The 24,948-nt window shown below is 37.8% G+C and overlaps 1 long non-coding RNA gene across 1 annotated transcript; it reads left to right on the plus strand.

Annotated features, from left to right (window-relative positions):
- Nucleotides 1-17,462: 17,462 nt before the first annotated feature.
- On the plus strand, nucleotides 17,463-21,117 carry LOC140322772 (uncharacterized). The gene is made up of 3 exons (XR_011919246.1): nucleotides 17,463-17,647; nucleotides 19,673-20,050; nucleotides 20,893-21,117. It is a non-coding gene; the product is annotated as an uncharacterized lncRNA (long non-coding RNA).
- Nucleotides 21,118-24,948: the final 3,831 nt, after the last annotated feature.

Consider the following 24,948-nt stretch of genomic DNA (forward strand, 5'->3'; position numbering starts at 1 on the left):
TGTCACTGTCCATGTATTTCTATGTCACTGCCCATGTATTCCTGTCACTGCCCAAGTATTCCTATGTCACCACATGTATTCCTATGTCACTGCCCCTGTATTCCTATGTCACCACATGTATTCCCATGTCACTGTCCATGTATTTCTATGTCACTGCCCATGTATTCCTGTTACTGCCCATGTATTCCTATGTCACTGCCCATGTATTCCTGTTACTGCCCATGTATTTCTATGTCACCACATGTATTCCCATGTCACTGTCCATGTATTCCTATGTCACTGCCCATGTATTCCTGTTACTGCCCATGTATTCCTATGTCACTGCCCATGTATTCCTGTTACTGCCCATGTATTCCTATGTCACCACATGTATTCCTATGTCACTGTCCATGTATTCCTATGTCACTCTCCATGTATTCCTATGTCACCATATGTATTCCCATGTCACTGTCCATTTATTCCTATGTTACTGCCCATGTATTCCTGTTACTGCCAATGTATTCCTTTGTCACTGCCCATGTATTCTTATGTCACTGTCCGTGTATTCCCATGTCACTGCCCATGTATTCCTATGTCACTGTCCATTTATTCCTATGTCACTGTCCATGTACTCCCATGTCATTGCCCATGTATTCCTTTGTCACCACATGTATTCCCTATGTCACTGCTCATGTATTCCTGTTACTACCCATGTATTCCTGTTACTGCCCATGTATTCCCATGTCACTGTCCATGTATTCCTATGTCACTGGCCATGTATTCCTGTTACTGCCCATGTATTCTTATGTCACCAAATGTATTCCTATGTCACTATCCATGTATTCCTATGTCACTGCCCATGTATTCCTGTTACTGCCCATGTATTCCCCATGTATTCCTGTTACTGCCCATGTATTCCCATGTCACTGTCCATGTATTCCTATGTCAATGCCCATGTATTCCTGTTACTGCCCATGTATTCCTATGTCACCACATGTATTCCCATGTCATTGTCCATGTATTCCTTTGTCACTGCCCATGTATTCCTATGTTACTGCCCATGTATTCCTTTGTCACTGCCCATGTATTCCTGTTACTGCCCACGTATTCCTGTTACTGCCCATGTATTCCTATGTCACCACACATGTATTCTCTTGCATGTCCCCTGCCAGTTTTTTACTGCCCATGTATTGCTTTGTCATTACACATGTATTCCCATATCACCGCACCTGTATTGCCATGCTAATACTCATGTACATGTTACTGCCCATGTATTCCCATGTCACTGCCCATGTATTGATTTGCGTGACCCCTGCTAGTGTTTATTGCACAAGTATTCCTATATCACCACACATGTATCCTATGTAACTAACCATGTACAAGTTATTCCTATGTCATCACACATAGATTCCTATTTAACTGCCAATGTATACCCAGATCACCACCCATGTATTCCTATGTAACTACCCATGCATTCCTATGTAACTACCCATGTATTCCTATGTAACTGCAAATGTATTCCTATGTCACCACACATGTATTCCTAAGTAACTGCCCATGTATTCCTATGTCACCACACATGTATTCCTATGTAACTGCCCATGTGTTCCTATGTCACCACACATGTATTCCTATGTCACCACATATGCATTCCTATGTAACTGCCCATGTATTCCTAGGTCATTATCCATGTATTCCCATGTCACTGGCAGTGTCTGAGAAACCAGTATGACAGAGATAGCTGCAATGCTTCATTACATTACCCCAGACTATTCTGTGTCAGGATAGGAAAGCTTTCCTTTCTAACTTTGGTGCAGGAAAACATAAGATCTGTCCAGATGTGGAGATTTCCCCTCACTTCCTTTTTATGGAAAGCCATATTGAAGGAGAAATCCCACTCTAACAGCATACAGACAGCAATGTACACGGAGCTTGCAAAATGATAAAACTGTGTGGAGTATGCTTCTTCTGGTGCTCTCAACCCCCCAAAAATTGGAGCCTCCACTCCATATTTTCCTAGGGTGCCATTTTGCCTAAAACCGTCCCCGGTTCCAGTCACTGTATACAGGTAGAAAAGTCCCCAGGTGGTTGATGTACAATACTTTACAGCACTGCAACAGTGAGACTGCCAGGTCTTATGCAGTGATGCACCACTGCCATTTGTATGTACCCCTAGCCAATCGCTGGTCAGGAACAAATTACAAAAGGATCTGTGATTTTCCAAGGAGAGCCGCCAATGTCACCATCACAATCAATTTTTTATGATCATTTCCAGTGACAGGAGATCGAACAAGCACTGTACATCACACATTGACATTCTGTATTAGGAAGAGGGGAGAGGGAGCACAAGTAAGTGGTGTGCTCCCACTGTGCTCCCCTCCAAAGAAATGCACAGTGGCCTTTTCCGACTAGTGGCTTATCTCTCAGCCATGGTGAATGAACGCCATTGCAGAACTTCTGTACATGTCAGATTTGCCCGAGAGCAACACGGTCGCTCGTCTTAGGCTACTATTATCTGACGTGTTCATAGCTTAAGGCCAGCTTTAAAGAGATTTCTCCTCACCTGGATGGATTCATGGATTCCACCAAACAGGAAGTGGGAGAAAATCTTCAACAGTGAAATGATACTCAGAAATTAAAAGCTGCTTTAAAGTAGTGCACAGCTAGAACCCTTGTTAGCTTTACATTGTTGTCTGTACCATTACTGCATAGTTACATAGTAGGTTAGGTTGAAAAAAGACATAAGTCCATCAATTTCACCTACTAAGGAAATAAATATATCCCAGATATAAAACCCCAATAGACATAGTTGGTCCAGAGGTGACAAAAAAAAACCCTGGTACAATTCGCTTCTACAGGGGAAAAAAATTCCTTTCTAATTCCAGTAGGCAATCAGATGTCCCCTAGATCAACAGTCACTGTTTTTTTACTATACTATACTATTTTTACTTTAAATCCCTAACACCCAGTTATATTCTGTGCTTCTAGAAAAACATCCATCTTTTTCTTAAAGCAATCTATAGTTGCTATTATTGCTATAGATTATATAATATTGCAAAATATATATTGCTGAAACTACTTCCTGAGGGAGCCAATTCCACATTTTCACAGACCTTACAGTGAAGAATCCCTTCCTTATCTGGAACTTAAACTTCTTTTCCTCCAGACGCAAAGAGTGCCCTCTTGTTCTGTGTAATGATCCTAAAGTGAATAATTGGCAAGAGAGTTTTCTATATGGACCATGTATGTATTTATACAGAATATATATTTATTCAGGAAGTAAAGCTTTCTTGCTCAGTAAAACTGTTGTCCGCAGAGTAGTGTGTGTGTGGGGGGGGCTGTCTAACAGAGCCTTCCATAGCACTAACAACCCAGAAAGGGATAAAATCCTTCCGAGTATTTCCAAAACTAAGAAAACAGTTTTCTCTGACTTGCAGGTTGTATATTACAAACCTGTGGAAGTCTTGTTTGCTAGGATGTAGAAATGATTTTGGACTTCCTTCTTCTTGGCTTGTAATTTTAAGCCGTCCCATTTCAGCCTGCCAACATGTTGTAATATGACTAATTCAATGTATAAACAGAAACCTAATGAGATGAATGGATGGATGGACAATGGAATGCAAGGAAAATACTGAGAGAAATAGCAAATGGGTGTCTGAGGTGTTACTGATCTTTATCTTCTTATAGCTGGACGTAGAACTATAGTTCCACACCTAAAAATTATAAACCGCCGGATGTTTTTTGCAGAACAGATGTCAATTCTGCAATTAAAAAAACTTACCTGCCTGTTTGTTTTCATTTTTTTTTTAACACTGAGCTGCACATGCATGGCCCAGTGTGGAATACTGGGATGTTCTGGGCATAACCTGGAACAAGAAATAAATGAACTGCTGTGCACGAGTGGGAGTTTTGTTATACCAGCCTGGCCAATCAAGATGGAGAAAGATCCGACACCCAGGTAAAAATGGCAGGTGAGTAATTTAAAAATTGTGATCAAGAAGATAAGTTTGTTTTATTGCAGAGGGGACATTGCCTGCTAATAAAGAGTTTTCCTAGGCACAGTATTTTAGGTTTGTGCCACTCTAATTAAAAGCCTATCTTCAGTTTATAGAAACTAAATTAGGTCAGATACGCACCGTGCAAGCTTTATGGCTTATTCATATAGACAGTTGCATTGGAGTGGATTTACACATTGCTGGGCGCCTAATATCATCTACTAGGTGTACAGGACTGGTTACAGGTGGTTTTGGAAACCTGAACAACATATCGGAAATGGTTTTCTGACATTATTGCACAGAAAATAGGGGAAGCAAGAAAATTGTAATTTTGCATTTCTTTTTCACAAACACTTTCAAAGTGTTTGGCGCTTTTGTCAGGAGTTTGGAAAGTATTTTTTTCATAACCATGGCAGAAGTTGAGCAACCAACAACCCATCAGACATTATAATGTACAGCCTGGTAATTAAATGTTAACACATACAAATAAAATTGTAAGAATTGAGAGTCCCTATACTAAACAGTACTTAGGGGTCTATTTATAAAACAGTAATTCTGTAATTCAACTAAACATTCCCTTTTTATGGAACTGTTTTGGTGACAATGTCTAGGAATGGATTTCCTCTTACTCCAGGACAAGAAGTGGACAGAGCTTTCCCAGCATGACAAAGGCCACAAGAAAGACATTAACATTTTCTACTCCCATCAAAATATGGCAGAAAGGTTTTGGTTTTTGATAACATTGACATAGGCTCCATTTTATCTTAGAGACTTGCACGTCTCTACCCAAATACATTCATACCAAAACACTGTGCATTCCACTATCCATAAGTGTATAGGAGTATGCATGCACATTGTGATAAGTATGAGCTCCACAGGTATGGGCAACATACCCACATCGGATATTGGTCACCTGAGATGAATGCTCATGCTCATCTTGGGCCAAAATCTGATATGTGAACAGCAGTTCACTGTTCATCAATCCACCACGACCCCTGGTAACAACCCGTTAACTGCTATGGAGGAGAACACAGCAAGTGCCATTTGCTTGCCCTCCCCTCTCCAATAAATAAAATGGAACTGTGTGCATAGCCCTGGTTCATCATCTGTCACTGGAAATGATTACAAAAGATAATCCTTTGATGTCCATTAGACGTCCGTAGGAAGCTTTACATGTGAACAGATTGTGACATTCTTATGAATAAATAAAAATTAGCGGTTTATTATAGTTTAAATTGTTGATATATATTTTTATATTGTATATATTTATTTATTGTGCTACATTTTAAATAGGGATACATCTATAAATTAAAGATATTTTCACTTTTACCTTTATATTTACAGATGTTTTGGGTAATGCGTGTGATCACAGATATATTATATTTATTCCTTAAACATAATACTAAAACAAACTGTGATTTGCCAAAACAATAGGACAAACACAACCAAAATACATTACAATAACAAGGAAAAAAAATCTCACATTAAAATTGCAATAAACATAGTGAAAATGATTGTATTTATTTTTTAAAATCTGTGCTTGGCTGCTCCTGTGCAGCAGAGATGTAAGCTAAGAAATAAGCTATTACCAGCCCACCATGGGAATGTGCAGCTGAGTGAAATGACCTTAATGCACACAGTCCCCAGCCGCTGTGTAAGTATGTGCATTTCATGTGCCTGCATGTTAACATCTTGTCCACTTTTAGTACATCAAAGCAAGACTTCCCTGCCACACTCCCCAGGATTGATGGCTTGGACTGTGACGCCATGGTCTTAGATAATCAAACTAATATATAATTTATTATAAAACAACAATAATGCAAGTATCTGGAATGTTTTATTTATTCATTTAGCAATTTAATAATTATTCATATATCACCTATTTTTTTTGCTTTGGTTACCACTGTTTTATTCTCTTTTTAATGCTACACTTCACGTATAGTAAAGACGAGTCTTCCATGGGAGTGGCTATGAGTGTCAATGCTGCAGATCTACAGTATCTGTAAAGTTATTATAAGTGCCGTGGCACGTCTAACTGGTTATAAGTAGCCTGAAGGAACCTTTTAAGGAGCTTGTATAGTGACTCTACACGATTTTTATGACCCTGCACAAACACTATACTTAAAGATGAAGCTCAGTTTTATGCCCAGTGATGACATCACTATATATTTGCAATTCTAAAAACTCATTGCTCATAGATTCCTGAAAATAAAAAAAGCTGCAGTAATGCCCCTGTGTGATGCTATTCCTCCAATATTGAAGGACTGCAATTAAATTAATTAAAGGAACAGATCAGGGACAATAAGACCAGGGAGGAAAGATCATTCTGGATGTCAGTGAATGAGGTGGGCTCTGGGTTGGGGTTGGTGTTGTGCTCTGTCACGGAAATACAGAATCAATGGGCCAGTCTAGTGAGTACCAGATACCAGATCACTTTATAATTGGCTTCCACAAGACCTGCATTGATTGAGCTATAAGCTGTAGTATATTTTAGCCCATTGTGTCTGGTCCAGAGTGCAGCGTACATTCATGTAAGAAAGTTAATGAATAGCTACTTACTGCTGAAAGCAAGGAGCAGTCAGTTAGAGAAACTGTGTGCTTGGCCACAGACTTGCTCAAAAGATGTGGCAGAAAGGGAAGACAATGAATGTTTGAGGGAAGATTGAACAAGGTGCCTAAAGATAGGTACACATGTGCAACAGTTCTCGTCCGATAATCAGCTCAGGGCTGATATTGGACGAGAATCTTGCGTGTGTACTGGGCTCATTGTTTGAACGACCATCCTGGCAGATCAACGAACAATTGATGACGAATGATCGTAATGGAAATGGAGGGGGAGAGCGGAGCGAGGTGCCACTCCGTCGTTCTCCCCCTTCCCTCTCCATTGAGCAGATTGGTGATAAATGTACAGCACTCGTTCATGCATCATGCAGGTGTTTGTCATTGGAAAGGATCATGAAAGATCCTTTCCAATGACAATAATTGCACGTGTGTACATAGCCTAAGTTGGAGGGACTGGAAGATGGCGATATGTAATGAGATTTATAAAGAAAGGCAAATAAACAAATGATGTGAATATATTAATAAAATATTGAATTTCCCTAAAGTGCAGCTTTTGAACCAACCCAGATTATCCAGGCCTGGTAGAAAGGACAGATTATAGACATGTTTTTTTGTGCTTTCTGTGTCATCCTGGGAGTATATTCTAATATATTACAAATATTTGTAAAACTACATATAACTTCTCTGCAGCGAACCGAAACCCTTGAACATATGTTTGTTGGAGGATTTTCACCAGGACATATAGAAGGATAATAAAGGGAGAAACTCTCTAGTGGAGATACAGACAACAATGCAAACCTGTCAGTGGGGTTTCAATGCAGTCCTACTAGTAACTCTACACAAAGCTGTCATTTTGCTTGTGCATGATTGGATTATAGAAGTAAGCAGAGTGTCTACTACTTTATTTAGGTGAAAATTCCCTTGCAAAGCAAACATAATCAGAAACCTTATTTCATATTTGTTACAATAAAGTGATAAGTGCCACCAGCTTCAGTTTAAAGCAGGATTATTTTAACCATTTGTATCCTGGCGTGTTTGTAACCAGTAACATACATGCTTGGAAACTGGATTACACAGTGTGGGATGCAATCCATCTAATTGTTAGATCACTTACATGGGTGTGCTACTTTATTCATACTCAATTAACCTTGATATTTGCTATAGAGTTAAAAGATAAGAATGTACTTTGGGAGATCTCTGAGTGTCTATTATGTTACACAATCCACAGGGGACTTTGCAAATAAATTGATTTCATTACCTGTACAAAAAAAATACTTTCTCATTTCTGATTTAAGATCTTGTTTGTCTTGGAATCATTCATTTTTTTAATTTATTAATTAATTATTTGATAATTTCTTGTTTCCACCAACCCTGCTTTATTGTAGTTGAGGATCAGGAGAAATGCCATTGTCTTCTCCAACTACTGATAGTTATGACTTGCTGATGAGCTGTGGTCACCCAGCTAACACAAAAAAGAATGGTTAAAATTATCCTGAAAATGCTTTAGAACCACAAAAATCCCATAATAATTTACTGTCTTCACAGAGGGTGTATTTGTAACAGCATTGCTCTGGGTTCAGCTAATCAGATAAAACAGTAATAGAGTTTTAACTAGTTTTGACATGTTCCCTTTAGCAGTGTTGTCAGGTTCTGTATATGGGCCTGACAGAGATGGATTTACAGCTGTTATTATGCATATATTTATGTGTATATAAACAGTGTATAGGGTTCACAACACCTTCACCTGTTTCAGGAGAAAGTCTGCTTGGCTTTCTTGGAGTATCTTTTTACATATGATGCATCCCCTGAAGAGGGCCTAGAGGCCATGAATACAAAACACAAACACCCCTGATTTAGAGATATGTGTTCTCATCAAAATGCTCTGTTCTCACAGAATTCTAAATATTTATTTGCCAAACATCATTTAACCTAACTTTTTACATTTTCATGTGCTTTCCCGGCTAAATCACCCCACAGCGATCACTAATAAGTGATCTGAACCAAAAAGTATATAATTGTATAAAAAAGCTCTGGAGTTATTACTATTCTGCATAATTATTTCATTACTTAACAATATACAGTATTCCTTTCTCTTGGTGTTTTAAACATTTGTGTTCATTTAGTCTCCATAAATACCTGATATCTGTTTTTAGAGAGCTGCATATTTTTTTACCTGTGGCTACAACTCATGCTCTGTTATGAATGCTTTTATTTGTATCCACTGCACTAAACTGCTAGTGTAAACACTTAAATACCCATAAAACCCAAATGCAAGGAACCATTGGACTTGTAGTTTTCCTCTAGGCAAGAAACTGGCATTTCAGCTGCTTTGTTTTCCTTTTGTGTTCAGCCAAAAATAGTGAAAACCACCAGCAATCCATACACAGGTTTACTGAATAAACCAACACTTTTTCAAAGTAAGAACAGATTAAAAAAAAAAACACATATAACTGTTCATGTTGTTCTTTAATAATTTTAACATGAGGACTGTGGCTTTAGATCTCTTTTATTTCATCCACCCAGCAAAAGCAAAAAGTCATAAAACTTTTTTTTTAATATCATAAATTGGAACTCCAGCCAAAGCTGTTTTTTAGATTTCAGATAGAACAGGGAAAAGCTTAATATCTTTGCAAACATTTCTTGTTTTTTTGTTATCACACAGAAAGTAGAAGATTTTTTACCAACAGAAACAAATTTTTACTAACAGAAACAAATCCAGCAATAATGACAAGATTCCTAACTTCTACCTCTAAACAAAGGTACAGCTCCCTGACTTCCTATGTCATCATTGTTGAAGGAAATAGGAACAGATTTTACTATGGGGGGGGGGGGGGGGGGGGGGGGGGGGGGGGTGAGCAATAAAAGCTTTTTTTTATCAGAACTGGGGATGGTAATGTGCATTTTTTATCCGATATAAAACAATGAACTGTTTTCCCTGTCCACCAACAGACAACACACTGGACGTTGACAAATGGCGTATAACCTCAATTGCCAACACATAATAATTAGTTTATGTTTCAGGATGGCAGGAAATGTTGCTACTTAATAAAATTGAAGGCACAGATATCATCACTGACAACTGGCATGGGGACAGTCCATTAAACAAGTCACTTCTCCTTTATGACGATAATTACTGGCCAGATAGGACAATAACAACTGATGATTTATAAATGTTAATTCATCAAGTTCAATTTTATACACATATCTGAATGCTGAATTCTTTATTTTGCTGTCTAAATTCCCACAAAACACTGAAAAATGTAATACAATCAATGGTAAAGAACAAGGCCACTATATTGTTATATTTATATTGTAGTATTACATAACTTTTTCAATTAATTCTTTTATTTTTATGTTAAACAATCAATATACACAACACAACTCTGGTTTGAATGCTTTGCACCATACCACTTCATTCTGTACATTGAACTGTATGAATTATACTATATACTAAAAATCATCATGTAATTGTCATAAATTCTACTGGTAATTTTTAGTTTATGCCACCCATGAGTATTCAACCATATTGTTCCCAGTATATGGGAGTCATCCGTACATAAATGCCTTCAGCATAGATATAGTTACTTCTCAAATATCAGTTCCCAGTGTATCTTCATATTCATGTCAGTGATTAGTTTTCCAGCACAGATAAACTAACCTCAACGACTAATTCCCAGCATTATTCCATTTTATCCTCAGCTTTACCCCTTCAATAACCAATATTACAATTTGCATGAAGGTATATTTAAAGTCATAACATTTCTTTTCTTTTTGGATAATGAAGGAGAATGTTAACACTGCTGTCAGCTTTTTTTGTGCGTTTTTTTTTCCATTTTGTGTCTCATTAGGTAGATTTCCCTTTATATCCTTTTCCAGGATGTCTGAGGAAATCATTTCAATGTAAGACAGGGTATCCACTTCTAGACAGTTGTCATGAGGGCAGATGCCCCATTTAATTATCTTCCCTCTGTTCCTGTCCTGGTGCCAATTCAAAATTTTGGAGTTACACCTCCTAAGTGACCGGCCTTCACTGTATCACTATTAACCTTTTATTTATTACATTTATGAGCAAAAACCCTCCAGCAACCTGTATATGTGCATTACCCATTAAAACCTACTTTATGAATATGTGCATTGACTGTAAGTGACCAGTCTACATTTTACAAACTTTAAATTCTTATTAAGTACTCCTAAAATAATGTTAAATAAATTCTGATTGACCACAACAGTATATATGAGCATTAGACTGTTAATAAACAGTTTCCAGGGTATGTTCATAAATCAGTGATATCTTTCCAGTGTATGTACCTTAACTTATAACAGACCAATCTGCAGCATATGTGTATTTCTAGTTTTTGTGTAATATTCCCCTAGTGACCTGCCTTCAAATAAATTGAATAAAATGTAATGACCAGTCACTATGTGTTTTACTCCACAGGAAACAATCTGCAGTCCCTTAATGACCAGTCCTTAGTGTATCCACAATTTAAGGTAATACAATGGCCCTAACCCCCGGCAGCTCCTAGCCATCTAGAGAAGTGAATGGGTTATGAGTGACTTGCATACTTAAAAAAAGTTGGAAGCAGCTGAGACTTCTTTCTGCAAATGATTGCATAGTTGGGATCTCAGGGGTTGGTCTAATTATATTTTATTACGCCACTCATGGGGGTGGGGAAAAACATTTAAAGGACATCTTCATTATGAGTGGAAAGGAAGCATGGGAAGCAAACATACCCTTATACTTGTTTGAACTGGCTCTAAGATGAGGGAGCATTGTGTGCTCATGTGAAGGACTACTATGAATGGGAGATTTTATAAAATAAAGTACACAACATGCTGTAAATAGTATAAACATGTAATTTAAGTGCGTGGTATGTTGGATTTTTAGCAAAACAAGTTCAAGAAGTGGTTAAACATGTTTACAAAGGTTTTGAAACATTATAAATGTTTCCCCATTTACAGTGTAGGATTGCTGTTAAACCAGAGCTGCTACTGCACCAAGATTTTTAAGATTTAAAGTGTAGATGTAACCTTTATGCAAGTCAATTTTTAATGTTGAGGCAAAAAAAAACCCCAAAAAAACACAGATACAAACATGTCAAGCCATTGTTGATGTCTTTATGTATTTTTGTTTTTCATTGTATTACCTTTATGGACACAGAGTGTTCCCTCGTTAGTTGGATTTTCTTCAATAATCTAAAAATATATTTGTAAATTAATTACATTTGGCCTGGATTTCTGTGAAAACTGACCAAAGTTAACAGCAAGGGAAGCAATATTTTCGAAAGTATAAACGATTATATTATTCCATGTATAGAAACTTACTGGAACAAATATTTGTGTTAATAATAACAATTAAATTCAAAAGCAAAAAGTAAGCTGAAAAGTAAGCTGTTGCTTGAAAATAACAGTAGCAGTACTGTAAAAATAAATACATTCTTACAAAAATATTACCAGTCAGGAACAAACACTATACAGAAAAAGTAGACACTTTGTTTGTGTATTTGAAAATGTTGAAGGGAATATATTGTATTACTGTATGTATTTCTTTATACAATAGAATATTTGGACCTCAATAGCCGGGGCTCAATTTACACATGCAGCTGAATGAGTCAGAAGTTGGATGCATTCCCCCTACCTCCCTGACCTGTACATAAAGCATTTCATGTCAGTGTAGATCAGTGTTTCCACTCTTCACAGATGTATGTACCTCCCTAAAAAAGCCCAGAGGATAACAAATACCCCCTAAAGTACTGTATATCAAAAAGTTAAAACTTTTTGTTCCAGTGGCAAAGTTTACAAGTTTGCATTTCCTATCACTTTTTCATCCCATTGACGATGGCATAAAGATAAATATGGAGATTAGGGTTTCCTATTTAATTAGGCTGTTCACTTATCAAGGCAGATTTCATCTTGAAAGGCATATTTCACTTAGCCTAGTGAATGTGGCAAAAATTGACTATGAATGTGGCAAAAAAAGAATACTCAATCATGTGCAATGAAATCAAGAATAAAAACATTTTCTTTACACGTTAATGGTTGGTTGACATCAGCAGAGCTTCATTTCATTTACTAAGTTAAGTGATATACTCCTTGTCAGGGGGTAATTGATTTGCAATGTAAATAGCCTACATTCATTTAGTAAATCAACAGCAATCAGTTGCCCCAACAAGAAAGAAGGCTGGCAGGGTTTCTAACCTTACCCTACTTAATCTAGAAAAGTAAAAAAAAGTTTTAGATTTAGGATGCAGTTCAAGTTTTACTGGAGAGTGAATTATTTTCATAAGAGTTCTATGGCCTCATAAAGATTTTCACTTCGAGTGAGATTGAGAGAGCTGGATCTTTTTTCAGAAAATTAAGAAAACTCTGCGGGGTCATTTTAAATGGGTGCTGTTTGTGTTAGATGTTAATATGGAAAATAATGAAGTGATGTAAATATTAAATTCGTACATGTAAAGAAATGTTGATTAAACTAATATGATTTCCATCTAAGGACTGAAATAAAAACATTTTAATAAGATAGAAAAGTATATATCCATAGTATATCTTGTTTCTGTGTACATACGGTATGTTGTATCAGACTACCTCATGTTAGTCTTCATATTTTTGAAGTGCACATGTTCCTTTCAGTTATACAGCCTATCGCATCCATAGGTATTTACACAAAGTGAATGGCTGAGCTAAACAGGGTGTCACCTGAGAGGTTGTAAATGTTGTGGCTTTTGCATTCTTTCCCATTCCCTAATGACTTCAAGCTACTTTGGCTGACAGCCAACAACTCTGCTTTTTTTCACGACTTTATGTAGATTTTTAAAAATTTTAATTTAGCTTTAGGTCACTTGTCAAGCACCCTTGCAAAGCTTAAAGTGCATCTTTGTCATAAGAGCTTTTATATTGGGCTAAAGGAGCCTTATACCAGATCTCACTGGTAGGTGACAATACACGTGGAAAGTACTGTAGAATCAGGGCCCTTTTAATCCCAGCAATGGTGGTTGTGAATCAATTTATCTATATTGGCTCAACAACAACAAGTAGACAGGAGGGGAAATAACAAGCCAATCGTAAAAGAGGGAATGTGATTTTTGGGAACATTTCTCTCTTCCTATTCCTCCTGATTGATCATTCATAACTGACCCTTGTCACTATTGGTACCATTATGTAGCATAAGGCAGTACCTACCGCCCCCCTAAATTGCATAGGTATTCCAGATGCTCCAGTGTTGCACATCCATGTCTCCTCATTAAAAAGTTTGCTGTTTTTCCCATCACAGCCTCAAGAGCATGGCAAAGATACCAGATAGTCTTGTACCCAACAAAATTTGGACAGGGCCATAGAAGGGCAACAACCCAGCAGCAGAACCGGTATTTGTGTCTTTATGAGAGAAGAAACAGGAGGAGCAATGGAGCCCTACAGGATGACCTACAGAGGGCAACTTGTGTGCATGTTTCTTAGCAAACATTGAGAAACAGACACCCGGAAAGTTGCATGTGGATCCAATGCCCTGTCGTGGGACCTGCGGTCACAGCTCAGCACTGTGCTACTTGATTGTCATTTGCCAGAGAACACTAAAATTGCCGGGTTCACCTCTGGTTCTCATTTCTCTTGCAGATGAGAGCAGGATTACACTTAGCACATATGACAGACATGAAATGGAAAAGCCTCAGTGAATGTTATGATGTCTTGAACATAATCCAGCATCACCAGTTTGGCAGTGGCCTGTGGGTTCATATCCTTGAAGGGCTGCACAGACCTCCACAAACTAGCTAATGGTACTCTGATTGCAATCAGTTGCCAAAATGAAATCCTCATACCTATTTTTAGACTTTACACTGGTGCAGTGAGGCCCAAATTCTTCCTGGTGCAGCCACATGAGGCCAGAACGTGTAAATAGGTGACAAAGGCATTGATGCCATGGACTGGCCCCCATGTTCCTCAGACCTGAATCCAATCGTAGCCCTCTGCAACCTTATGTGTTGGTGCATTCAACTCTTCCAAGTAACACCATGGACTTTCCAGGATGTCATTGATGCCCTGTTCCATGTCTGGGAGGAGATCTCCCAGGTCATCACCCATCAAAAGCATGCCCAGATTGTACATTGTCAGGAGTGCATACAAACATATGGAGGCCATACATACCACTGAGCCACATTATGAGTTGGTGTAATAAAAATTAACACTTGTTCGATTTTCTGTGAATTCAGTTTTTCACTTTGATTTTCATTGTGAATAATTTCAGAGCCAAATGCTGTATCAAAGATTTTTTATTTGAATGTTTTGGTCCTAGTATCTGATATGTGATTTCAGTTGAGCAGTGTATATACAGCCTGATGATGCCACCAGTTGGGCTGGTTTATTAAAGCTCTCCAAGGCTGGAGAGGATACACTTTAATCAGTGAAGCTGTGTGATCCAGCAAACCTGGATTGGATATGGTCCAGGATTCATTACATTTGCCAGCAAATAGCAAATGACTTTGAAGGAATCCTTTCCATGTTTGCTGGATCACTGGATTGCTTGATTTTTTACACTTTAGCAGCAGTTTCTACGGATTCCTATGGGCCTAATTATAAAACAGCAATCTTACATTCACTGAAACATCTTTAAGGCTCATGTGTTTCAATGTATGTAATTGATTCTCCATCAGAAAATGTCAAATTCACGTTACTATTCACTTAGCAATCTACAAGACAACACCAGCCCAGTGTTCCCGAGTACATTGCTTATCTAATTGCCTTCCTCTACACCTTACATACTTTGTGGATGACAATAAAACATTTTGATGAATGCCTTTTACCTTTTGACAGAAATTCTTACATTCTTTCATCAAATCAGAAGATTAAGGCCTGTCATTGTTGTCTTTAGGACTTGCTGCCATCTTGTGCAAACAAGCAGTGATTCTGTACATTCCAACAAACTGGTTGTGCTGGATGAGTCACTAAAGTGTAATATTTGCATTGCTGTCAAAAAGTTCACCCAAACCACTCAGTGAGCAAAGTTCACCAAGGCAAATATCTTCATAGCACAAGCATACATATACATGTTTGTTTAAATATTGCCTTACAACCTGCAATATTGTAACTTGTGCTTGTATTCTAAAGATAGAAAAAAAAAACATTCATCTTTTGGATGAAAGCAGTGACCTTTCCACTTTCAGGAGCCAATGGTCAAAGTAGATTTAAATCCTAACTGCATGACAATTAAGGGTCAGTTTATAAATGTTTTAACCCAAGACTTGTCCTTATGATCCATACATTTTTGTAATTGAATCAAGTCCATCAATGTCATTGTTTGAATAATTTCAGTAAGTATTATTAAGAGTCTTTTGTTTGAAGTCAGGACAACCTAGAACGAAACACATGAATTAAAAGAGAGAAGCTGTATTAAAGCAATCTAGATATCTTCTAGAAGTGTATATTTGTAAAAACTATTACCCTCGTCTACTCATTTTATTGAACCTGCCAATAATGGCCTGTCCTAAGTTGGTTGGTGAATTACAGCCACTGTACAGGAAATTGCTGAATATCTAGAAATGAAAAATATACGCATTTGTTTATAACTACAGAAACACTGACATAAAATCTGACAAATATTAGGTGCCCCTTTACTCAGGATTCAGAGCATTCAATTCAGTGAAATGAATTTCCCAAAATATGTTACGTGTTAAACAAACTTAAACTTTTCATTTCATATTTATGTCTATTTGTAAGCTTATGATAAAAATATGAGCTGAGTATTTAACAAAAATGTGTGCCAGCTCAAGTTTTAAACTCTCCTAAAATTACATTATAATTATTTTGGTAGGCAAAAATGAATGAGAAAGTTACCCAAATGTCTTAATGTGTCCTGGGCATCCGTGTCCCCTGTTCAAAAATAGTTAAAACACATTGCTTACTAGGATTATTTGTTAGCATTAAATGGTAAAGCTTTCATCTGTCTATATTTTCCCTTCTATGGTCCCCCCTTTTTTCAACCATTTTTTCAACATGCTATCTACCTATGACCATCATTTGACTTAAAATAAAGATCATCATCTTTGTATTAAAGCTTTGTAAATTCATCTCATTTCTTTATATTTTGTTATTTGTATTCCATTTATTCCCTATTTAAAAAAAAAAAAAAAAAACTCAAAATGAAACACAAATTGTACAAAAAGAGAATGACAAACAAGAACAACTTGTATTTAAAGTTCCTTTATTCTACCTCTAGTGCTCACAATCCAGATCCTGGTGCCCTATGAGGGGGAGAGCAGTGAACGAGGGGTATCACTCTTAGTCTGGCCCAAAACCTTAAGACCCATGGGGTGTCACCACCAGGAGTAAAGGCTCCTGCCGGAATAGCCCCATGGGTCATTGGGACACACAAGCCATTCCACGTTGACATGGTGGTGATACCATTCAGAATGAAATGTAATATTTACTTGGATTAACAGCTAAAACCAAAGCACAAAAATTAAAAAAACTTTTTATATAAATGAATCAGTACAAGACAGGTTCTGTTTGCTATGCACAGTACAATTAAAGCATATATGATCCACTCAGTGAGCCCCATTGAGACCCTTCATATATTTTTATTATATGCTTATCCCGATAATAGATCTGTTGATTATCCCCAATATTAACATGGGGACAATGTCTTTCCTTGTGTGGTTAATTTGTGCCGTAATACCATCACACCCTGGACGGGTAATCTTAGAGAATTTTGTTTACAGCTAACCACTGTAAGCACCCCTGTCAGGGGAATGGTTTGTTCCAACTTTCACTTTTACTGGACAGCTTGGTCTGCATGTAAAATATAAAGTGGAATCCAAAGAAAAAAAAAAACAAAAAAGGAATACTTATATTATAAATTACAAACATTTACCGCATACAGTAACCAGGATGCAATATTATTCAATATGGTGGGCCATTAAAAGTACAGTTCCTTACAGGAGAGGTCAGTAAAGGGTGGTAGGGTGGGGGCAAGAATAACTGTTCTTTGATTTATCATTTAAAGCCTGTTGTGGCCTACCCTCCTGTAAAGAATCAGGACAAATGTTAAGAAAACCCAGGATATCCTCTACGCAGAATGCTCCTTCAGGGAATTTTTTTTCTACTTTGTATTGAACTCTTCTTAGGTATGTATATTACAATAATTGTAGTAATATATATTTCTACAGATAGTCAATGAACGGAAGCTGAGCCAAGCTGACCCATCAAAATCTTAGTTGCAGAGTTTGTTTCAAATCAGTAGGATTTCCATGTTAATGTGATTTACATGTATAGGTCACGCAAGAAGTAGGTTGTCCATTTAGCAGATACTTATTCCAGATGCAATCATATTGAAGGTTTATTTTCTAGTGACTGGCGTGAAGGATTTGCCAATATGTACATATACTTATCTTAGTCTGCTGCATCCTTGGCTCTAGTTTTTCATTGTAAACAATAGAGCAAATTTTCTCAACCAGGGTTCTGTGGAATGGTAAGTTCCTCCAGAGGTTCTTAGGGGCAATGAGCAATTTGTGCTTCTCAGGACATGGTAAGTAACTAGTGATCTTTTTAGCTATCTGTAGCAGTGGTATTCACTTCATTGACCCCCTAAAATGAAGTTATTGTGTAAAAAAAGGCTTTAGTTCCTCACATGTTTATGCAATCTTTTTGTTCAACCCACTGAATTAAAGCTGAAAGTCTGCAGTTCAACTGCATCTGAGTTCCAAAATTAGAAAAAAGTTGTCTCTGTCCAAATATTTATGGACCTAACTGTATATTCAATTACCCTATACCTGCAGAGAGTTTGATTGGCTCAGTTTCAAGTAAGTGCATTCTATATGAATATTGCTATATTGCTATATATCTATATTATGTAGCTATTGTACATGCATCGGGTCTATGTTCAGCTCCAGATCCATTTGAGAACAACAGGAGCTTGGTCTGTTTTGAAACTCAATTTTATACTCATTCCATTTTTAGGACAGCCTGTCAGAATAATTATGAAAACAGCACCAGATGACTTTTTATTACCTTAAATATGCTGCCATTATTATCCATTCTTCAGCAATTTTTAAGTCATTGAACCTGAAAATGTGTATTATGACCTGTCTATTAGGAAAGAAGTCTTAGGACCTTGCATCTTTTTTTATTATAAATATAAAAAAACTGTATTTATATAGCACCAACATATTACGCAACGCTGTACATTAAATCGAGGTTCAAAACGACATACACATATAGACAATTACACAGGAGGAGGACCTTGCCAAGAAGAGCTTACAATCTAAGACGTGAGGGAAATAGCTCCACCAAAAAAAGGTGAGCACTAGGATGCCCCCTGACATGTACTGTTTAGGTCAAAGATTCTTTCTTGCAGGTCTTGCTAGTGACATCACTTTTGTTAGAAACTGACAATGTTTAAGAGTGCAAAATTATACATTTTTAGCTGAACAATCAAATTCTTCCATAAGCCCAAGTGTGACTTTTTGTGTTCTTTTAAAATGTATGGCAGTATGTATAGCCACTGATTTTGTATTTCAATATTTTTATTGATTTTCAAATAAAGAACCATACAATGAGTACAATATTTTTTAGCAAGACAAGATAGGGGAACCACAGAACACATAAATGAAAAAAGTATACAATGTTGTCAATAGTAAGCAACTACAAAAAGGCCAACAAGAATAAAGGGTACAGGGGGGACATAGAGGGACCAAGGGGGCAAGGAAAAGAATGAGAGAGGGGAGTGTGCAGGCGCAACATTAGGAAAATATGAGGAGGGTAAAACTTAACCCAAGGTTCCCAGAACAAGCCACTAGGATAATAATAATTGTTAGGGTAAGTAGTTTGTTGATCCTGATTTAGTTGAGCTTCTCTGAGATACAGGGGGTTGAGAAAGTGGCTGATTGCCATGCTTTAACTAGAGTGACTTTGGCTGCTGAAAGGATATACAAGTATAAATGTAATGCATGTTTAGGAAGCCTAATTTCAAGTCAAGAAGGGGCTTATGTGGTATATATTAAGTGGTATATGGCTGTGCAAAACTGAGGACATGAGTGTAAAGACTTCTTTCCAGTATATAGCCATTGATTTTGGTTCACTGTCAGTGTTTTAGTTATGTATTTGTGTTTGATGCAAAACAATACTCCAATTATGTATACTTTCCATTTCAGCTGCAAAGATTACAGAAATCTCAGTGCCAGGGGGTGAGCTTCATGTGAGGGAAGGATCGCGTCTGATTATCCCATGCCTGTTCCGAGTGGAATCATCAACTTCAGAATCCAAAGTGGATTTGGAATGGGGGATAAGGTCTGGGCCTGACAATGGGTATAGGTCCATCATACATATGTATGGCAACATCCTGGAACCCGTGAACCTACTCAATAGGAGAGCTCAGGTTTTTGTATCTCATCTACCAAATGGAGACTGCTCTCTTTTTATTGATCCAATCATAGCAAGTGACAGCGGCACCTATGAGCTCCATCTGAGGATTGATGAAAAGCTTTACCAACCTATCCCAACACTTCAAATTATCGTTTGCAGGAGACTAGGTAGGTTTTACAGAATTCACTGAAAGAATAATTTTGTATTGTCCTGTAGCATAGTAGTAGGATTATTTGGTGGATTACTGCTTATATTTATATTTGTGTACTTGTGTATATTTGTTTAGTGTAAGAGTTGTCACGCCTTGGTGAAGATGGGTGCAAAATATATAAATTGAACTGAAGAGAAAGAACCCTGGAAATCTGTTAAAGGGAATCATGTTGTTGCACAACAATGCATGCCATCCCACACTACACCCCACACAATGGAAACCTTAGATCAGGGGTCGGCAAAGTTTTATGGCCACTAGGCCATTTATGGGGTGGGCGGGAGCACACTAGGCCGGACGCGCCCTAATGGCTTTGTTCACCGCCAGGGAACATCCTCTGAAGTGAAATACCTCTTCTCCGTATACATTGCGGAGGAGAGGGATTTACCTTCAGGGAGCTTTCCCTATTTACCGCAGCGGCAGAAGTATCAACGCCGGCTGCGGTAAATAGGGGAGCAACTGCAAGGGGGCGGCACCAGAGCTCAAGTAGTTCCTAGCGCCCCCTGGCCGATCCGCCAGCAACCCGCGGCAACGGAGCCGCGGGTTGCCGGCCGGCATTAGGCCGGGTCGGCCGGGGGATTTTAATGTGATGATTAAAGCAGCGGTGCATCGGTGGCTATACTCTCAACCAAAATCTATTTTTGATGATAGTATTAAAAAGTTGGTACAAAGCTGATATAAAATTTTTTAAATTCTTGATAGAGGTGAAAAAATTGTGGGAACCTTTTGAAAAAGAGTGAAGTGGAAGAGGCCCAATGCATACATCAGCTACACTTTCCTAAAGTTTTCATTTCTTTCCAGGCTTTTTATCTACGAACCATGGCTTCCACAAAAAAAGCTCTTCTGAAGAGCCCAAATCCCGTTCTTTAAGCAACATCAGAAATGAGCTGGGTAATGCAGTGCCTGATGCTAAAGCTTCACTTGTGCTTGCAAGAGCTATTCAATACCTAAAGAGAAATGGCAACCTACTGTATGTACAGATAGCTGGAGGATTAATTGTGGGCTTGCTCATTCTGGGATCCCTAGCAGGACTCATATTTGGGTAAGTTAGTTTAATACATTTTAAAGCCCAATTGAACCTTCAGTTTAAATCAGCTGAACTTTCCAGGTTCATCAATACAAGTGTGCAGCCTTACAGTTCATTCTCTTTAAAAGCAGCCACAGTCTGAGAAGAAGTAGCCTTTTCCCTGCTGCGATACCCTAGAGAAAGACCCATGATGTCTATGTGTGAACACATCCTGCAGAGTCAGAGCCACAGCTTTCCAATTAGCAGAAGGCATAAAGCCTCTTACAGAAGTCCAATAGACGTCAAAGAAGTGTTGCTGGAAATGATCTTTCATTGTCATTTCCGGTGACATATGAATGAATGAGCACTGTACACACACCGCTGTTCAATTTTATGGTGAGGGTGGGAGAAGTCAGCAGTCCCCTGTTGTGCTTTTCTCCATAGTAGTGAACAGTTCACCAATCAGTTGTTCATGAATCTGCCATGGCTGGTTAATGAACATCATCAGGAGCCCGCTGCACACGTCAGATTTTCATCTGGCAGTATATCACAGAAGAAAAATATCAAATGTGTGTATGTTACTTTTCCAATAGTATTACAAAATTGTGAAGTAATATGTATGTCTAAGCACAGAGCATGTCAGACTTCTGCTGAGAGATTACTGCTTCTTTAAAAAATGAAAGGTTTGTGATATACAGAATGCTGTCAGGGGACAGGCTTTTCCATTCAAGATGTGACTGCTTGCATGCATACATTTTGTGTTGATGCACCCGCAGTATATTTGGCTATATTAGGTGCATCCAACATGCGATTTGTGTTTTTGATACTCAACTATACATCAGAACTTTAGGCAAACTGGTAAATACCCAATTAAAATACATATACCGTGTTTCCCCGAAAATAAGACCTACCCCGAAAATAAGACCTAGCACCTTTCCCCCAACCTGCCCTAATATAAGACCTACCCCGAAAATAAGACCTAGTAGAAAAATAAAAAAAATAAAAAATAAATACTCACCGAGAGGGAGACAGCGGGAGACAGCGGGCGTACACACTCCGGAGCCGCACAAACCGATGCTTGCCTTGTAGTTCCGGCTCCTGTCACAGGCGGAGTGATATTACATGCACTTCGCCTGTCAGAAGCCAGGAACTCGGCTCGCGTCTTCTGATAAGGTAAGTTTTTTTTTTTATTTTAACCAGCACAATTACGGTATAAAAATAAAAAAAAAAATAAAAATGTGAGCAATCATTGCCCCAGCCACATTTTGTGCTGATTTTAGGTTTGTAAGGACAAGCTGGCTGATTTAATACAGTAACAGTGCAAGAAGAGAAATGCTGAATTCAGTAACCAATACCGGTAGCAATGAATCAATGAAGAGTTTAATTTACAATTGGGTCACCATATAAAACTCTCAAATGTACATTGTTCTACATGAATATGGTAAGTGTTTTTTTTCATTAAAAAAAGTATATAAGACCTACCCTGAAAATAAGACCTAGTGTGTTTTTGGAAGCCCAAAAAAATATAAGACAGTGTCTTATTTTCGGGGAAACACGGTATGTAGGCTTATTTACCTGCTAAAGGATTTGCAATTCTGCTCAGCCAGTCTTGTAATGTAGACATTGATCAGTCAGGTAAGCCTGGGCCTTTTATCAGACTATATTGGAGGTAAGTAATAAAGCTTAGTCCAGAAGCTACTCTGATCTGTGATTCAAAACATCAGGAAGATATTAATAAGGTGCTCCCTCTGGTCTTCTTGTTTTTAGAAAGCTGTCTGTAACAAGAAAGCTCTGACTAGCTCAGAGCACTGCCCAATGTGTTTGGTGTCCCTTTAAATGAATAGCACCACAATGTGGCATGTCACATTGCAAAAGTGTGAAAAGTGTGTTTCACCCTTTACCAATTCAGCTTTTAATACTTTTGTTATATATTCCCAGAGTACATTATTAGATAACAAAACTTACATGTTTTTATTTTTACAGATGTCTTTATTTGTGGCGTCAGCAAAGATTTTGGTACCAAATAAAGGAAAAAACAGAAGGGCTAAAAACATCAGGGTACGTTACTGAAGAGGAATGAACACATATAGTTATAGAAGGATTGGTACCAATCAAAGGGCTGGCAATTGGTGAGCAAGCAGCAGCAAGGACAGAATAGGTGCATCTGTCAAATTTTAACTCTCTCAAACTGTTTTATTTTTTTTGAAAGAACATGAATGCATACAAGAACCACAGATGAATATAATGCCAATCAAATGACTTGAAAGAAGTAGTGATGAAGCAGCAGAGAGGACAAAATAGGTGCATGGTTAGCATTTGCTCCATAAGTAGTATCTTCCATTCTTCCAACAACTGTTACGTTTGCTTGAATCCTATACAGGTTCATCGGCTGGCCTGGTTCCCTTTTCCAGCTATTATTTCTTTTTCTGTTGGTGAAGAAAAATGAAAAGATACAAGAGGCACAAAGGGATGTGATCAGGGTCATTTCTGACCATTGTGCCCTAAGCAAGATGCCAACAGCAGCTCTCGCCCTCTTCTTCTTTATCTTGCATCCCACCTAGTCTAAGTCAGCAAGATCCCTCCGCTTCCGTAAAAACATATCTTTGGACTAATAAAACAATATGATTCCTAAAAAATCCAGTAGCACTGTAATATGCATGCAGCAGGGCTTGGAGGGAAAGCATTCATATACCAATTTAGAAGCTTGTCAATAAAGTGGTAATAAGTCCACTTTACATTTTAAACACTTGTAAAACAGTTTTACAATAATATGTAATATTAAACAGATTTGGATGTAACCGGTCAAATTAGAATACTGACAGTCATTGTAAACCCCACCATCTATTACAGTAAACCCCTCTCACTACAAATCACAACACAATAGTCACATTTGTAGAAAAACCAGGCTCACTCTCACATCAGTTCTTAATGCTTTTTAATGTTTACAATTTCGGTAAGTGAGAACTCAGAAGAAGAAGACCCACTCGCTCATCCCTAGTTTTGGGAGTTTTCGCCATCTTTTTGAATATATAATTCCTAATTGTAAGATATAGTGAGCTGATAGCAAGAGTCCAGCCCCATATTTAGCAATCTATGCTTGGATAACTCAGACATTGTTATAATCCAGATTTGTTGTTTACTGTTCTGATCATTATTCTGAACATAGAACTTTCCTCTTGGCATCACTGTGGCACAGATAATACTACAGGACTTACCTATGGTATTCGGTGTGTATCTAGAATGGCCACAGTAGTATGAATATCCTTAAGTTAATCACACACAGAACAGCCTACCAAACTGGATATAATTCTTTTAATTCAGACCTCTGCCCCAGTTGGTAAATATGAAATAATGCCACAGTTATTGTTCTATCAGATTTTATTGACCAACTTTAAATATTTGTCTGTGAATCTCCCAAACAGTAGCTCGAAAATTTTTTGCTAATGTTATCACTTTACCAAATGTTATTAGCTATCTAGCAATAAATTGGCAAACAATAATGGGATAGAAGAACATGTACAAAGGAACATATGTGACCATAAGGATAGGTCAGTCTGGTGTCAACCAGAACATATGTGTAGATAAGCATAGGCCAGCTTGTAGCCAACCAGAACATATGTGTACACAGGGAATAAGCCAGCTTGTAGCCAACCAAAATATAAGTGTATACAATAAGTCAAATTATAGTCAACAAGAACATATGTGTACAGAAGAATAGGTCAACCTGTGGGCAAGAACATCTGTTGCCATTTAAAGTGAACAGAACTGTTGTGTAATGGCTCATATGGCACACTAAACCCTACATGGGGCACAATAGCCAAACCCTGTGTTGTACTCGGACTAAAAGCTTC

This window comes from Pyxicephalus adspersus, chromosome 1 (assembly GCF_032062135.1).
Source record: "Pyxicephalus adspersus chromosome 1, UCB_Pads_2.0, whole genome shotgun sequence".
Lineage (NCBI taxonomy): Eukaryota > Metazoa > Chordata > Amphibia > Anura > Pyxicephalidae > Pyxicephalus > Pyxicephalus adspersus.